The sequence below is a fragment of the Apis mellifera genome, linkage group LG13 (genome assembly GCF_003254395.2).
Source record: "Apis mellifera strain DH4 linkage group LG13, Amel_HAv3.1, whole genome shotgun sequence".
Classification (NCBI taxonomy): domain Eukaryota; kingdom Metazoa; phylum Arthropoda; class Insecta; order Hymenoptera; family Apidae; genus Apis; species Apis mellifera.
In genome coordinates this window covers 5,790,796-5,796,795 of record NC_037650.1, presented here as the reverse complement: position 1 = coordinate 5,796,795, position 6,000 = coordinate 5,790,796, and the positions used below count along the sequence as shown (strand labels likewise).

General features: G+C 40.7%; 1 long non-coding RNA gene across 1 annotated transcript in view; it reads right to left on the bottom strand.

Moving 5' to 3' along the window:
- Positions 1-232: 232 nt before the first annotated feature.
- Positions 233-6,000, bottom strand: part of LOC113219215 — a 33,735-nt gene continuing 27,967 nt past the window's right edge. Inside the window, exon 2 of the long non-coding RNA XR_003306000.1 lies at positions 233-559. This is a non-coding gene — a long non-coding RNA (uncharacterized LOC113219215). The remainder of the gene's footprint in view (positions 560-6,000) is intronic.

Sequence of the window (6,000 nt, the reverse complement as noted above, 5' to 3'; positions counted from 1 at the left end):
CCTCCAATTTCAGTAAAAGCTGAATCATTCTTTTCCGAATTTACGTTCGAACGGTTTCACGGGTCTAATTAGAAATTGTAATTAGTCGGGAAAATTGCTCTACTGGTAAACGAAAATAAGAAAAAAAAAAAGAGAGAGAGAAAAGAAGAAGGGAGGCGGATTAGGAAAGTGGAAGGGAGCGAAAATAAAAATGCAAGGGGGATCTTTTTATCGCGGAAATAACACGGCGATGTTATCGAAGAAAAATAGAAAATTTAATCGTATCGTTAGCTCGAATAGCCAGAGGAAGAGGGAAGGAAAGAAAGAAAGAAAGAGAGAGAGAGAGAGAGAGAGAAGATAGGAAATTTTGAATGGAAACTTTTTTTCTCCTTCTCTTCCTTCAAAGCATAAAATGTGAATTATCCTTCGGTCCAGAAGATTGCACTTTGCATGCGAGAATCTCGCGCCCGTTGCACGATAAACGTGACGCAGCAATATGGAACAACCGCATTTCCTCTCCTTCTTTTTATTTCCCGCCTCACCGACGCCACCAGACGGCGCATTGACGAAAGTGTGTGCCCTGAAACGAAAGCCAAATTCGATAACAGTTGTTCTTTTTCTCTCTCTCTCTCTCTCTCTTTCCTCCTTCTCCCCTCCTCCCCCCTTCTTCCTTTCATATTTCCTCGTCATTCTTCTTTAACAGAGGGGATGATAATCTAGCTGTAATACATCGAGTTGATAAAAGATTTTTATTCCGGTTCCTCGAATCAACGCCTCCGAGTCCTTCAAGTTATAGTATCGAATCTTCGAGGATATTACGACACAGGGATTCGAACTTTAAGCGGCGTCTTTCAAAGCGTGTTCGAGAAGAGGAAAAAATCCCCGACGACGAGGCTCGCAGAAAGAAGCATCAATATCCTCTTACGGATACGGCATACATCTTTAATATCCTTCCTTTTAGAGTCCTCGGAATATTCCCTAGGATTTCTGCAATTCTTATTCGAGAGAGATATATGATACCGTCCGTAGCTCCGTTAGAACGTTGGTACCCAAGCTTTCGTCCATCCATAAAGAAAAATTACGATTTCACGAACTTTATCCGCGAATGCCCACGATATATCGTTTATTATCTTTATCGCGTCCATGTTTCGTTGTCAAAAAATAGCTTTGTCACTTTTATATCGATAGCTTGTAAGGCAACTTTTATTTTTTTTCTCCATCCTTTCTCTATCGGGGAAATTAGAGGGCGAAACGGGACCGCAACGGGAAGGAATTCGTGGAGGGTAAAAAAAGAAGGAGGGAAAGAAATCCTGACGAATCGATTCGAGCGAGGGAAAAAAAAACGAGTGGACGACAGCGGTGCAACGCGAATAGAGCGGAAAAGAAGCGAAGAAAAAGGGTGGACCGCTAAAGGAAATGAATGACTCGATGCTGATAAAACTGACCCGCAGCCATTGCGGATAGAGCGAGAGCAATAAAGATTTGCAATGGAAATGGCGGCACCGCGATTTCTCAGCCGGCGGTTCGTTATCAGTTATGATATTTGATACCCCGCAGTGGTGCAATCACGCTACCAAAATATTAACCTTTACATTCCCCTATTGCGTTCGTTCTTTCGTTGGATGCCGTTGCTGAATTGCACCACTGATACGCACCACCTGTTCATCTCTTCTTTTCAACCCTTTTTTTCCTACTCCTTCCCCTCTTTGTTCCCCCGATCCTTCATCGTCCGCTCATTTCTCAGCGAGTTTCGTTCGAGAGAATGAAATATTTCCCATATTCGATACGTTCCCGATTTATTATATATTTACAATTGGCGTATACACAGCGTATTAACGTTTCTTGGAAACTCTGTTCTAGGCCAAAATAAACGTAAAAGTTGATATTATTATTAAGCAATACCTTCTCCGAATAGATAATACGAGTATATTTCCATTTACATTTGGTATACAAAGTATTAGCATTTCTTGGAAACGGTCTAGATCGAAACAAACAGAGAAAGTTCTGATAATTCTAATCCTATTAAAGCTATACGAATATATAGATAAACCATAAATAAAATGACAATGCAAGGAAGATCCATAACACTTTACTAAATAAATAATATTCATAACATCGATTCTATCTTGCCCGTTTATTTTCCACGCAGAAGAAAAATAACTCGAGAATTAGAGTACATTTTAAAAACGACCCACGCATAATCGTCCTAATTTAAAAAAAAAAAAAAAAAAAAGGAAAGGAAAAACGAACAGGACTTTTCCCTCCTCCGGTAAGGAGGAAAAGAGCCGAAATTTCGCTCGACAAACGAACACACGTTGGGAAGATGCATAAACGACCTGGCACAATACAGGAGGGAACGCGGAGATCCACGTAACCCAGATGCACGAGCAAACAGACGCTGGAAGAAGGGTATGGAACGAGAGAGAGAGGGAGAGAGAGTGCACGGGGTGGAAAGGTGCCTCGTTAAATTTTTAAAAATACTCGAAACGCTGATGAGACACGCGGGCATTTAAATAATCACTGGAAACACGGGGATGAAGTAACGAAAGAACACGCTTCTCCCGCTCCTCCCCCCCATCCCGAGACAACCGAAACAAGACAAGTTTTCACGTGTTTGAGCCCGCGCGAAACTTTCCAGTCGCCTTTCCGGAGAGCTTCTTTAAAGGGCTTCTCTCTCTCTCTCTCTCTCTCTCTCTCTCTCTCTCTCTCTTTCTCTCCTTGGAGAGTATTCGTTTTCTTTCGCCTCTTTGTCGGCCCTCTCGACGCGCACCAAGGGAGGGAGAAAGTGAGCGTGAAAATGCAAAAGAGCGCTCGAGAATGGTAAACGGTCCGAATGCTATAAAGGACATAATTTTCAGCACGGTTGAAAAAGAAGGATGGAGAGGGGAGAGGAGGGGAGAGAAGTATGCGAGAAGAGAGATTCTATAAGAAAGGTGGTCACATAGAACATACACGTAAGCCGTATATATATATATATATATATCTTCGTCCAGAAGTATATATGGAGAAACGTTAAAACGAGATGACACTTTCGTCATCCTCCCTCTTCTCCCTTTCTCTCTCAATTTTCGTTAACACGTTGTGTGATGTTATGTGAACTCGCATCGTAAATTATAAATTATTGCGATTTAGAGAAGCGGCCTTTCTCTCCCCTTTTCGTTCTTAATTTAAAATTTTCTTCCATCTCAGTTTTCGTCATGGAAAAGAGCAATATCAATTAAATTATCTCGATGTCACGATGTTTGTATACCATGTGCATCATGCATTATGCGATCACGAACGAGGATGGATATCAAAGTGAAGGGGAATGAACGAAATGAAGTTAGACAAGACGCGAGGAAGCTTGGAAAATAAGGAGGAGGAGGAAGATTTATCGAGGAGATGGTAAAGTAGGAATATATCCCCATCTCTCTCTCTCTCTCTCTCTCTCTCTCTCTCTCTCTATTATTCTTTTCGTTGTCTTTACAAAAGCGACAAGACTGGGCCAGATATTGAACGCTATGACGAGGAAATACATAATCGAAGATATTACACGCGAGGAAAATAATTCCTAGATTTCATTTTTATTAGATCTAGTTAAAACCGAATCTCGTTTTTCTATCTCGAAATAAGGATCGAACGAAACTGATTGTTCCTGGAAGGACGACGAGAACTCGTGCATTCGAGATCTGTGAATTATCCAGAAACCTAATGAAAAAATCTATATGGTTCGCCATTAGAATCTATTTTATTTTACCGAAATGAAATAATTGTGCGATCTCTTCGATTCTTTTCCCCTTTACGATCGGAAGAATATCCAAAGCGAATATCCTCGCATTTAATCTTCGAATTGAAATTAATTATCCATACTTGAAATCTTATTTATATACACGTGGTGTGCGTAATGCGGGGCTGTGATATCGGGCGAGAAGATTTTTATTTAACGTCCGTCAAGCATCGATTTTCCCAGCCGGTGCAAGGGAACGAGCCAACGGCTCTGGAACCCTGGTAAATCGTCTGTGACGAGCGGTTTGCCCGGTATTTGCGACCTACACAATGAACCATTTAGACACGAAGAGACGAAATAGGCCGCGCACACAGCCACTACGCATCTACGATCTAACGAAGTGACTCGTGGGAGGTGGATGTCGACCGGTCGCAAATGGACCGAAGAGATGCCGTAGCAGCGAGATCCCTCTGAGTAACGATTCTGGCATCTGCTTTATGCCCAACGAGAGTTAATTCATGGCCCTTCGCGTTCTGTCCAGACGAGGCCAGACACTCTATCGTGTCGTGTCACACACAACGAGAGAATCGATCCCGATGTGGCCAGGGAGAATCCATGGAAACGTTCGATTCGGCTTTCGGTGCATCTTATATTTAAAGATTTGCGTCATCGAGTCGAGGAAGGGAATGGTTTATTTATCGACGAAACGAAGAGCCGTGTCTTAAATGTAAAAGAAAAGAGGGAAAATTTCCCGAGACTTTTCGAACGATACTTTCCGAGAAAGTAACCCTTTTACATTGTTTCAAATGACCGTCTGGTTTTATCCCACCTATGGGGCAAATCTCACCGGTTTCGAGACTTTGGAAAAATCTTATCTCTCTCTCTCTAGTAGGTACTTCGAGTAAAAACTATAAAAAGAAATACTCTTCTTATTGTTTAAGATTCGTTTAAAATACTCTCTCTCTAAAGTATTCTCTCCAAGTTGTATTATAAAAATTATCTTTCCTTTCTTTTTTTTTTTTTTTAATTGAAATAAATGTCTATTTTCTTTCAAAAAATATATCTCGAGCGTAAATGAAATTATGGCGATAAATGAAGATTCGTGCAAGGAATTATTTCACAGTTCGTGGGGGAAGACGTTATTTAAAAAGAAGAAGATTCCAGGTCGACATGCAACGTCGGAGGAACGAGATTCTACACGGATATCTGCCTGGTGGCGTTGCTGCCTGTTTCTAACCGTAATGACGGTAGGGTTGCCACGGTTTGCCTCGCCGTACTGCATTGCCCGTAGCGTTGCGCTTTGTTCCATCCATGTTGTCCGAAACCTTATGCATTGTTCCATTACGTGTCCGACGTGCAATACTACTGACCTATACTACTGGATTCCGTTTCAATTTCGTCAAAGGCGAAAACCGCGTGACTGTTTGACGAATTAATCGAGGAAAATTTCAAACATTCGGGAAATTCTAAGTGTTTAGATCCATCGTCTGAATGATGACATCCTCTTATATTTATATATATATATAAAAATTCTTTAGAACATGAAATTTTTTCTATCGTAAAAAAATGATAATACAACGCGGACTATTTTTGCAACGGAAATAAAATTCGTCAAAGGCGAAAACCGCGTGACTGTTTGATGAATTAATCGAGGAAAATTTCAGATATTCGGGAAATTCTAAGTGTCTCTAGATCCATCGTCTGAATGATGACATCCTCTCATATTTATATATATATATAAAAATTCTTTAAAACATGAAATTCCTTCTATCGAAACGTAAAAAAAATGATAATACAACGTGGAGTATCATCAGAGTTTTTGCAACGGAAATAAAATTCCACGTTGTTAATATAACGATTTCGTGTTAGCTGAGAAATAATGCATGTGCACAGGTGTGTTCCGACATCAATACATCCCGAATTTCCCCGCTTTTATTTTCAAACTGTCCGCTAACTAATTTCCCGAAACAAAGGACAAAACTTTCGAGTCTGTCAAACAGTGGTGGAAAATTTAGCCCTCGTGACAACGCCTATGAAAGGGAATATTCGACGAGGTGGTAATAGTGGTAGCGGTGGAAAAAAAAAAAAAAAAAAAAACGAAATCGCGCATCACGTTCGAAAATGTATCGACGCGGAACCCGTAGCGGTTAAAAATAATGGGAAAAGGGATTTGCATATTTTACCTTCCGATTTAAATCGAGTAATGTTACATGGCCGCGTATATTGGTGTATATTTCCACACCAATCAAGGAAAATTGATCTCTCGCAACAAACGGGGAATGAAAGGATAAACGGACAGCTCGTTCGGAAGGAAA